Source organism: Protopterus annectens, chromosome 11.part0 (genome assembly GCF_019279795.1).
Source record: "Protopterus annectens isolate FY-2018-M chromosome 11.part0, PAN1.0, whole genome shotgun sequence".
In the NCBI taxonomy this organism is placed as follows: Eukaryota; Metazoa; Chordata; order Ceratodontiformes; family Protopteridae; genus Protopterus; species Protopterus annectens.
The window spans coordinates 1,069,586,616-1,069,599,552 of NC_056745.1; positions in this window are offsets into that span (position 1 = coordinate 1,069,586,616).

A 12,937-nucleotide genomic window follows, 5' to 3' on the forward strand; every position below is an offset into this window, starting at 1 on the left:
TTTTAAATTTTTGGTCCTACAGCATCTTAATGAGGATGAGAAAGGGGGTGTTTTGGATATACATTTAGATCTATTAGAACTGAAATGGCAATTGTTTATGGATGCCTCTAGGTATCCAGGCATAAATGAAACTATTAGTATTGCCAGTGTTCTAAAACTTGATCAAATTTCTGGTTAGTTTTTGGAGGGTTGAGGTTTTAAGAACAATTTTGACTTTTTAACTTATTTAATATTTGATTATTGAATAGAGATGATGTAATGTTTTGTAATTAATGTTTTTATGACTTCTAAATGTGTGTTGGTGAATTATGGCTTACTGGAAGTCATGATATTGCTTTAAGAATTTAAATTTTTGCCTAATTGAACAATTGATGGGTGTATTTAACTTGGTTGGGTAAGGTTAAGTCTTTGTTCTGAAGAAGTCTCTGTAGTGGAGAGGAAAGCACTTACCTGTTTTAACTAGTTTTGGAATAAACTGTGGTGTTCTTTGGAGTGCTCACTTTCTTCTGTTTTATTCTGTGGTTTGCTGAGTTCCAGTTTGTGTCTTAACCACCGTAACCTGGACTTGGAGTAACTGCATGGAATTGTCCAGTCTAACTAGATGAGAGGTGAATTTATCTTTAATATAGATTGAAACACTGCCTCTTTTGGTTTTCATGCATTCATGTTGTGGCCTAAAGATGTGAAAAGCATTGTAGCCTTGTAAGGCCAGGGCACACTCTGAGAGAACCACGTTTCTGTCACTGCACAGACATCTACATCTTCTAGTGATAGAAGTGTTTTCAGGAAGTGCAGTTTTTGGTTTAAGCTCCTAGCATTTAGCAGCATGACTCTTATTTTGGTTAATTTCACATCAGTGATGTTGTTTTCGAGACCTTGCCTAAAATGGCACTGGGGGAAGGCTAGAGCCTTTGCCAGCGGCTGAAAGCCTAGAGGTATCAGGTGCAAACCACATCTGGAAAAGCAGTGTAAAATTAAGGTTTGTTGATCATAGCTTCCCAGGCTGACAGGAACTAGATCCACTTTGAATGACACCAAAAACTGAGCCAATTATTGAAGTCAATCAGTTTTTGTTTATACTATGGTATCACTGTAGGTGAGGGTAGTATACTATTCAAGGCTAGGGACATACCTGCCTGGGAAACATACACAGAGAGGTCAGCCATGTCTGTCTTCATATAGTCCAGTGAGGTAGGTATGATGTCATTCACACCAACATGAACTATGACAGAGTCATAACAGTACTTGTTGCTGAGAGACAGGAGTGCATGGGTGGTCTGATGAATTCTGTTACTGGACAGGCAGCTGACCGTGACTTTCTCCTTGTCCAACCTGGTGAGTGGGACATCAGGGTGTGTCACTACTGAGTCTTCAATGACAAGAAAATTTGTTTGAGTGTTATACCTTACTGGCTTGGTGGTTGCGACACTGGTGATGCTATGTATCATTGGTGCTGTGGAAAATGCGTTAGTTGTAGCAGTCTTCTGCTTTGGAGGTCTCTGGTGTTTTTTTCAAATGAACCTCCACATATGTGGATTTATGTGTTTGATGAGCATTATTTGTATGCGTAGTGGTATGTGTATGAGTGGTGTTACTATGAGCAACCTTCTCCATGTTACTGTTTTGAGTGAGAGAGAGAGAGAGAGAGAGCACAGATTCTAGATTCTTGGTGTAAATAGATCTCTCACACTCTGTACTAAAGTGTGTTATTAGTAGAGGGTTGTCTGTGTACAACAGGATATTACTACACTGCCTCAAGACACCCAAGTCAACAAGGTTGGCAGGAGAAACAAGGGTAGTCCAAATGTCCATAATTCTAGGTTGAAGTCTGTTGTCACTAGGGGTTGCTATTGAGAATCGATCACAGAGGAGCTCAGTGGATGGATATTTCTGCCTGGGTTTTAGGGAGAAATTTTGAATTTAACTGTCTGGCTTTGGTGCACAACTGGGTGGCAGTGCATGGTGCAGCGAGACATGCAAACAAAGAGAAACCTGCTCAAATGCAGGGCCTAAATACCAGAAGCTAAAAACTTAAAAAGAATTTAAAAAGATTGAAAAGGACTAATGAGGATGCTTATTTCAAGCCCTAGATTGGCTTCTCTTTACCAGACAGGTCCCCATCAGCTCAATTCTACAATTCTCTCACAGACGTGCAGATAGGCCCCTTCCAATCCAAAATGATGTAGAAAACATGCTCAGAGCAAACAAACCACTACAAACAGTTCCAGAAGCAGCTAGCCTGTATCTGGACTATGCTGCAGCTACTAGCTAACCTAGTTTCAGCTGAAAACATTAGAGAATGTTTAAAACAGCATATAAATAGCAGTGAGATAATAAAAAAAAAATGTAAAACAGCAGGAAATCAGCAAGGAGGCTCTAAAGAATGTTTTAAACAGTTAACAGATCAGTTATTTAAACACTGTTGGTGAAAAAAAAAACAAGGAGAACAAATATTATATTTTCCCCATACACCTGAGGAGAGGGAAAAAATATGCAGGACTTCTACCGAGTAATACACTACCCTGAAGTACTGGATGCCATAGATTGCACACATATAGAAATGAAGACACTGCCTGGGGAACAGGGTAGGCTCTACATAAACAGAAAGGGCTATCATCTATTAACAGGCAAGTCATGCGTGATGCCAAGGGAATCATCTTGAATGTGTATTCTGACAACCCTGGCAGTTATGACTGACAGCTCTGGCATACCTCACAGCTGTACTAGATGTTCGCCAGGGGGATATCCCAGGGGATCATTTACTGGGGGATGCAAGTTATACACTAGAACCACGGCTAATGACATCCATCAGAAATGCACACAAACCCGCTGAGGAATGCCATAATGAGGCACACACTCAGACTAGAAATAACATACAGCATGTGTTTGGTCTGCTGAAGTCATGGTTCCAGTGTCTAGATTCAGCTCTAGGAGACCTGCTGTACAATACATGGACATGTACTGAAATATTCACAGTATGTGCAGTGCTGCTTAACATCATCCTGAGAAAACTGTTTCAGCAGGGTCAGCAAGGGGAAGGAGCACACATCTTATCACCAATGTCAAGGTCACCAGAGCCACAGGCAGATGAGGAGTCAGAGGGGGAACCACCAACTGCTGCGGGTTTAGGCAGATGTAGGTGTGCTCAATATGCCCTCACAATGGCTAAGAGACAAAGCATAGCACACTCGCTCACCACTTAGGAGCCTAAAATCTTCCTCTTACGCACATACATATAGTAACATTGATGCCAGACAATGCTCACAAACTTTACTTCCCCATGTATTGGCTGTGTAATGCTTGCATCAGACAGAGTGAGCCCTGAAGTAAAACTGTGGCAACTGCTGCATTCACAAGGTAAGTCTTGAACATGGCATGAATTGTGTAATAATATGAATAAGTGGCATATCATTGCATGTTGTTGTTACTTTGTAGTGTAAGCAAGCAAAAGGTGGGAGATTTGCACATAAATTACCTTAGCATGTGAGAGCAGAGACATATTTGACTTGGATGTGTAAGCTGGATGCAAAAAAGGGGAGTAACAATAGCAACATATCCTTTTTTTGTGCCGTAACAGAAATGCAGCTTTGCTCCCCATCCCCAAAAGAAATGCAAATGACATATTTGGCTAACAAAGCAATGTTGAAATACTAAAAGTGCTATCAAATGACCTGTCCCTGAAACATGTCTACAGATTTAATACAGAATATTCCATGTAAAGGTATTGCCAATCTTGTACACCCATGAAATCTCCTTACAAACTTGCCCATGCCATCAGTACACATCTAACTAATGCATACAGATAAAAGTGTAAAAGCCTGTGTTAATCAAAATATGTATATATATATATATATATATATATATATATATATATATATATATAAAAAACTAGTAAACAGATTATTCATAATTATATGTCAACATATGCAGTATGTAGCTGACAAAATGCAGGAATACCTTCTCAAAATCAATAATCTTCTGTGCAGATACATCCCAAAGTAATACCCTCTCTTCTGTGTTTACCACATAAACAAGTCTGCTCATCTTCAGTTTCCATAGCTACACAGTTGCCTTATTGTGTAGATTCAGGGCTGCCAGCATGGTAAAGATGCAAATGAGGTGTGAACCCATTAGAATTGCTGAATTCCAAATCCTTGGCTCTGTGTATAAGATGTAAACACAGTGCAGGCACTCCCTCAGTATTTGTTTTTAATGGATTGTAACTGTGAATGATTACTGGTTGGGAGCAGTTAAACTCAACAGCAATGCAGATTGCCCTACATCCAATGGGTGTGTCAGGTTAGACTTACAAAGTGTTGGATGTATCTTTTTCAAGGTTTGCAATGCAAGCAAGCAGCACACAATTTACAGGTCCTGTTCATGAACATCCAACCTCCCCTTCATTTGTTGGCAACTGAATATGATATCATTACCATGTAATATCCTCACACATTTTAAGGCCAATGATATAGAATGGCTTACAGACTGCATGTCTCAAATTACTGGTCAGATAAAAGGAGCATGACCAACAGACACAGAAAGGTAACAAAGAGCTATACATTTACAAGCAGAAATCATAACTGGTTGTGACATCACTTAGCGCACTACATCCAAAAATAATAAATATACAAATAACAGTTGTATGGTGTCATATTACTCTAAATGATGTTGCAATTAGTTATATGCTTAATGACTTTGGTTCCTTGCTGCAAAGCTGTTTGTGTGGCAAAGAGGGATAAGGCACCCTTACTGCATTCTGAAGGTTCAGTGGAGTGAGAGATCAAATCCATTTCTCTGTAGAAATACCTTATTTGTAATAACATGTTGTAGTGTGCATGTCATACATTGTCTTGCCTCATGTCAGCCACTTTTCCCTTGTTTTTCTTTTTTCCTTTTTAAGTTTTTCATTTTTGTATAATTTTTTGGTCAGTGTTTGGATGATACTGCACTTAGGACAATCCCAGGAAATGGAGGAAATGAATGGCAGGTTTGGCTGTGCTTATCTCATTTGCATGAAGTGCAGCAGTGCACAAACTGGAAAACTGGACCACCCGGGAAGCAGACAGGACCCAGCCAGATAAAAATAGAAAATGGATACATCCAATTCAGTCTATTGGGCACCATGCAAATCCACTAAGTGACATTGCTTGGCAGTTAGCAGGGAGACCTTAAGAATGATTATTAAATGTTGGAGTGTCATGTGACTACTCCTGTGGCAAGTACAGCTGGTCTTGGGTTCTAGTACAGGGTGTGCAACCTTTTTTTAATGTTGTGACATTGCAGTTGACAGGAATGAACTTTCTTGTGGCAACAGATGTAAGTGTAGGACTGCCATACACATGGTCCTGGGCTCTAATATAAGATGTTCTATACACGTTTACTGCTGTTCCACTTCCCATTATATTCACTCTCACTTATAACACTTTAGATAATGGATCTGATATTAATTATATGTATGAGGGATGAGATGCTGTTATTGTGTTAACAGATTAACCTTCCAATTGCAATTATTTTATACCTTACTGCTTGGTACTGCTACTCTCTGCTTACCATTGTGCAAATGTATTGCTCAAGTGTGTGCACTCCAGTAAAAGAAATAAATGGAACTGGTGGTAAATATCAGTCTCCATTGCACTTGGTCTACTGGTAGACAAGGCTGATATTAGTGAGGAAAGTTCCAGGTTTAGGGCACAGAGGTGGGGTGTCCAGGATGTTTACTGGTCACCTAGTGAAGCACCACAGCCACAGGCTTCTAAAGGGGGACTATTGTTGCTCCCAGTACAAATCTGATGCTTGGAATAGTTTAGCCTATGCAATATTCAGTGCTACTGGTATCCTGTACACTGGAGAGCCTTTTAATGACATACAGAGGAGGGAGAGGGATACACTTGACCATTTGTTGGAGGAATTTATGACTGTGGACATCCCACAGCTGTGTAAATATCAACTAAAGAGAGTACTACTTGTAAGACTTAGAAAGCTTAATATAGCCAGGACTGGCATGAATAAAGCTCTTCTGTTCTTTTTTGTTCTTTTCCCAGCTGACAGAGATAGGGAGTCCAATAGTGAGGCCTCTGAAACTCGATTGGAGAGACTGTGGGAAGCAAGTGGTATGTATGCAGCAGAGGAGAAATGTTATTGTAGCATTAAGAGTTAAAAATAGATTTCTGGTATTTTATAGAGTTGTATCAAATAGTGCATGTATATCCCAAATGTAAAAGCAAGTATGCATGCATTAGTCTGTAGAACAAACCAATTGTAAGAGTCCAATATTAGACTTTAGTCAGAATTTGTGGGTTCAAATACCACAATTCAGAACTATAGAATACTGTTATTTCTTAAATAATATTTACATTAAATTAAAACATCTATGCCAATGGCACAAATGCCCTGCTGTAAACTGTAATCTGTGTAACTGGAACACTCATATGTGCAATATATGCACATTTCAAGGATTATGTGCAGCAATCTGAAGTATAGTGTGTATCTGTTAGGAGGTATACTTAAATTTAAAACTTAAGATAATAGAGTTGTATAACTGTATTAATGCATTGTATGTCACATATAATGGTACAAATTTTATCTTTTTTTCTCTCATTCTAACCATTATATCTCTTTTTTATTTTATTTATTTTTATTCTATTTTATTTTTTAAAATAATTTATTTTTTATTTTGTTTAAAATATTTTTTTATTTCATTTTATTTTATATTTTATTTTTTAAAAATGTCTTAGTTTTATTTTTATTTTATTTTATTTTTATGTGTCATCAAAATGTGTCCATGTCTGGGAGCCAACTTGGCAGCAGTGCCTCTGTTTTACTGGCACTATGTGCTCCCTTAGGTAGTCCTGCCCTAGAGGCTGGTCCAATGGTACTCTGCAGGAGCAAGGGCAGAGGTGGTGATTTCATTACCTGCAGTGAATTGCCAGGGATGCTGCATAGGGTGGTGTACCACACCATTGGTTCACGCCTATGCCAGATGGAGATGCTGCTCTCCCTCATGTTCAGTAGGAGAACGAGACATCAAGCACTCCAGCCAGCTGTGGAGAAATGCTTCATATGAAATGGGAGCCTATTACAGAGGAGTGTCAATCACTGGGGGATATATCTGCCTCCCCAGCATGTTCTGTTTATGTCACAGGCTAGGGTGACATAAAATAAAATAAAATAAAAATAATAAAAATAAAATAAAAATAAAACTAAGACATTTTTTAAAAAATAAAATATAAAATGAAATAAAAAATATTTTAAACAAAATAAAAAATAAATTATTTTGAAAAATAAAATAGAATAAATATAAATAAAATAAAAAAGAGATATAATGGTTGGAGTGGGAGAAAAAAAGATAAAATTTGTACCATTATATGTGAACAGTGGCTGAGGACTTGATTCTGTCTGTAAGATTGACAATCATGGGCCTGAGTTGCCCCCACCCCCACCCTCACCCCAATAATGGTGTCCCCCAACCTTTTGTATCCATCAACCTCCTTGTCTTTTGTTTTGTTTTTCTTGTCTGTCTGCAATTACTTCCTCACCTACCCTACTTGCATGACCCAGACATCCCTGCATCCCCTCCTTAACATTCCTCTTTCTCTCAAATAAAAAAATAAATGGGCACCTGTTCCACAAAAAAAATCATCCTATATATAGCTCTCCATTTCTCACATATGTTGTCTTGACACACTTGATTCGGTCCAATTGGCTATACAACATGACTGCATTGTGGTCATCTTTCTCTCTGGAAGTGACAGTCCAAACTCAGTTAATATTCTGCACATATTTTCAATTTACACTGTTAAAGAAATTGATAGCTATGGTTCTTTTATACCTCCCTCCTGCACATTCCTGCCCTGATTTCCCTTTGTTTTTCCCCTGCTTGCTCCCCATTTCACCACTTTCCTATCTACACCATTTTCACCACTTTAATCTGGTCAAAAAATAGAATCACACACAACAAACATAAGTAGCAGAAAAGGCAATGGATCCCTTCACATTTGGGCTCCATATTTGTGCAGCAATGCCCTTCACACACCAACTCACAGCAAAGGTGAGCAGTGGCAAAATGCTGTGATTGCCTCCTTACAATGCTGCTTAACCCTGCTGCACTATGCCAACACACAGCAACACATGTACAATAAATAATTTGTGTCATTGCATTATCAATGTTTAATTAAAGTACTTAAAAGTATTAGATACACCTGGATTGTAACCTAGTATTATCTGGGCCCAAAAAGGAATGTATCCATGCATTAACATATGCTACCACAAAGTCAGTTAAGCAGCAGGTGTGTTTCACATACTCAGTACTGTAAGACTTTAGCAATGCAGCTTTCATTTGCTTACTGCTTAGCTATGCACAAAAATGTATCTCTCATGCATGTACACTTTGCAACCATTGTGCAATCCCACTGCTCACAGCACTATGGAAAAGTAATTATTACTATGTATTACTGCTGTTTACTGCCCATTTCCTGTCTATGAAAAGAAAGTGCATGTGGAAATATTACAAACTGCAGGTCCTATCTAACAATATGTCACATATTTACAATACAGCAAAGTCTTGCCACCCTTCCCCCCCAAGCACTGCAACCCTAGTGTCTCAGTACTTTTTCCACACATATATCACTTATGCTACAGAATGTAATATCAAATGTCATGTGATATGCAATGCACATCAGTATGGTAACATGCACAACTACAGCTATTGACCAATAAGTGTAAAAAGCCTCATATGCAAGGCTATGGAAGGAATCAACATGGACTTTATCCACAGGGACATAGGTGACCTTCAACACACCCGATGCATTTTGTTTTTGTCAAGGGTAGCTCTTGCTTATTGAGCCTTGTGGACTTCTTTGACAGTGACTCCAAAGACCTGGATGAGGGATAACAAGATATACCATCTATGCTGAGTTATCCAAGGTCTTTAACACTATCCCCCATTCATGTCTCATAGGGAAGATCTCCCATCTGGGAATTAAACCATATAGTACTAGATGGATAGCCAACTGGCTCACTGACAGAACACACACTCTCAAAGTACTGCACCTCCATCACAAGCCACTTACCAGTGGAATACCACAAGGATCTGTGCTGGGCCCTCAACTGTTGGAAACTACTTCTGAGAAGCACAGGCAATTGTAGATGGCCTATGGTTTATGAAGTTTCCAGATGAGTGTTAACTGGATGCACTCATATAGAGTCCCCCAATGATGGTAACATATTACAGAAGGGGCTGACACAGACAAATAATTGGTGCCAAACTCAAGGACTGAACTTTAAAGCAAACAATGCCTCATCGTCCCCTTTGGCAATGCAGGACCCTTGCTATTTATGATGTAGATAGCACCCCTCTAAGCTCAAGCACAGTACTGTGAGAGTTGCAAACACATGTTGATAGCAATCTACATTTCATCACTATGTGTCCATAGTGGTGAGACACACATTCTGCATTCTGCACCTCATACACATGAACATCGCATCCAAGACCAGGGAGGTCATAGCTCTGCTGTACTCTACCCTTATCAGACCACTAACTGAGTACAATGCTCCCTTCAGGCTGTACTCCATCAGACACCTGCAGCAATTTGAGAAAACACAGAGGTTTATGACTGGGAGAATACATGGCCCCAAACATGACATACTTGGAATGACTGAAAGACCTTTCACTGTACTCAGTATCACGCAGGCTGCTGATAGCTGACCTATGCTGGCATACAAAGCAGTCCCAGATCCTGCACTACTGGAAATGTTGGACATCTGAAAATCAAATGGGACAAGAATAACTTGCTCCATGGTTTTCACCCTAGCCTGTGACATAAACAGAACATGCTGGGGAGGCAGATATATCCCCCAGCGATTGACACTCCTCTATAATAGGCTCCCATTTCATGTGAAGCATTTCTTCTCAATGACCTGTTCAAGTGCAACCTTGATAATTGGTTGGGTGATTGTAAAGTCACTTCTGTAGTGGCACCTATGTCTGTCATGGACATGGCCAGTTTGTGCTCCTCATAAAATTGCTCTGCTAACAATGACCATCTAGCTATGCTCAATAAGGGTACTTGTGTTTTTGCTTGTAAACACCCCAGGTCATTATGCTAGTAGCCACCTATGAAGCCATGAACCTATGCAGGCCTCCCAACATTTTCTCTTCCACATGGCCTGCTGATGCCATCTACTATAAGTTAACCTGCACTCTTGCACAAGTCAGACTTGTGACGGGGCACTTGCATAAAGTACTGTGTTCTGTAGTCTGTGTATTTATACATATAAATTTATACATGTATATACATTTTATAGGTAGGGCTTCTGTTTTCACTGCAGTCAACTGAGGTGTGTGTTTGTGCATGCTCTTGCTTGACATTGCAGAGAGCCTTTTGCACCACTATGTGGGACACTGTTATTACCATATACTCCTCAACAGACTCCCCTGATGTCATCAGCTATAAAGTGTTGTTTCAGACACTCCAAGTCACATTTGTGCTGTGGTGCATGTGTAAAGTACTGTGTTTTGTAGTCTGTATACTTAGGTAAGAGTTTTATTCTCACTGCAGTCAAGTGTGCGTGTGCGTGTGTGTGTGTGTGTGTGTGTGTGTGTGTGTGTGTGTGTGTGTGTGTGTGTTCTTGCATTTACACCAGCATGTAGGACACTGTTAACATATTCTCCTCAACAGACACTGCTGATGTCATCAGCTATACCAGATTTGTGGATATGCAGTACTCCTACCAGGGCAGGGTCACAGACTGGCCAGACACCATTCAGATATCACCTCATCGTATGCAAGACAGATTACACTGATATGGCTTTTAATTTTCCACATACATCATGGCATGATTTGTAGGCTCTGTGTTTTCTTGATGAGAAACTCCTGTGGTCTCTCCAGCTGCTGCATGTATCTGGTGAGGTACATGCAAAAGAGAGCATTATACTCTAGTAGTGTTCTGATGAGGTCTGAGTACAGTATTGTCATACTATCCTAAGATCTGAATATGATGGCATGACTTATGATGTGCATAACATAGATTTCAATACCAGTGTGGGCACTTGGTGGTCAATGTTCAGATTGCTGTCTACATGTGTTCCCAGTGTTTGCATCACTGGGTTTCAGCAAAGGAGGACTGTTGTCAATGCTGTGACTAAAATGAAATTCCACTTTTCAGAAAAGAAAAAGACACATTTCTGTATTTATCTGTAGATTGCATGCCTTTGTCACCAATCATTTGTCTGTGTTACCTCCTCCTGTAGTATGTTATCATTGGTAGACTCAATGATTGCACCAAATATGCAAGAATCAGCAAAATTGGTAAGCCAAAGGCCATATACTTTAACCTCAATTATCTGGAAATAGAGGCCAAACAGCGAAGGGCCAAGGACAGATCCCTGGGTTTGCCAGTTGGGTTTGCCAATGGTGACAGCTCTACTGGCACAGGTTGCTTCACCAGTTTTCACAGCATGTGTTCTGTTGGTGAGCCATTTGGTTACCCATCTAGTGATTTAAGGATTAATCCCCAGCTGAGATGGTTTGTCAATGATACCTGCTTGGGAGATTTTGTCAGAACCCTAGACCAGATCATGATAGGCAGTATGCACTGCCTTACCTTCATCCAGGCCTATCACACAGAATCACTGGGCTATGACAACATCACAGATCACCTATGGAATGATTGAGGACATACTCCTTCCTGATACGGTTGAATATGCACTTCAACACACCCTCCACATGGGCTACATTCCCACAGGAGAGTGTACATCAACATGTATCCATCTGAGTTGGGGGGACAGCACCTGATGCATGTATGTATAGAGACAATCTGACTCTCCTCATCTGTGAGGTAGACCAACATGTCATCATGGACATCTTCTAAATGGACACTAGTAATATTCCAGCTGTGTGCAACAGTCCTGTGTGAGTTGTTCATGCTAAATCATGTCTGTTACATCTGATAAATGTCCTCAAAGAGGTCATTGAGGGCATCTGTGATGACAACAGTATCATCTTGTGGAACTTGACCAGGTCAGTGCATTTGACACAAATCCACAAGGTATTCAATCAACACTGTCATATGTGGCCATAAACAGCTACACCACCAAGTGGGTAGACCAGTGTATGACATATGTGGGATCTCACTATGTTGAAATGAGTGATGTGGCATATATCTCAGGTCCAGTGATCTGGTTGGTACATCAGAGTTGTCTGTTAGGCCCTTTACTGTCCATTATTTAAATGATGGACATCACAGATGATCTACACATCCTGTATCCAGACAGCTGTCTGAAGGCCTGCAAATTGTGGGTAATCATTGACTTCAACTGTGATATTAATATAATACAGACAGTATCAACACATATCAAAAATTGCTGCCACAGACATGACAACACCTGGAATGACAAGAAAACATGGGGGGATTTGTTAAGTTAGGAAAACAAATACGCAACCCAAGTATAATGTGGACATCACACCCTATAATCAGACCAATAGGTATGTGACCCATGTCCAGGGTACAGGGTAAGTGGAACCTCCACCAGCATGTAATCACAGTGCTGACTACTCCCTTGAATGTACCACAAGTACTGGGTATGTGAAGACCATCCATATCAGAAGTCATGCTACCTTCATAGTTCCCAGCCTTCGTCGTACCCATAACTGAGTACAATGCACCTTTCTTCATATACCTCCCTACACATTCCAGTGATGTGTAACTGAAGTGCACCACCTTTGTCAAAGTGAGCCATCACACAGCTTATTGGCCATACCTAGGTATTCTTTTTGTGGAATATACATAACTGTCTAATGGTGTGAGACACCAATCAAGTTGTTACACCAGATGCATTTGTGCTACATGAGGTGTTTCACAACATTAATGGCATGGGTAACATTCATGACAGTGTGGATTGTGCCATATATATATATATATATATATATATATATATATA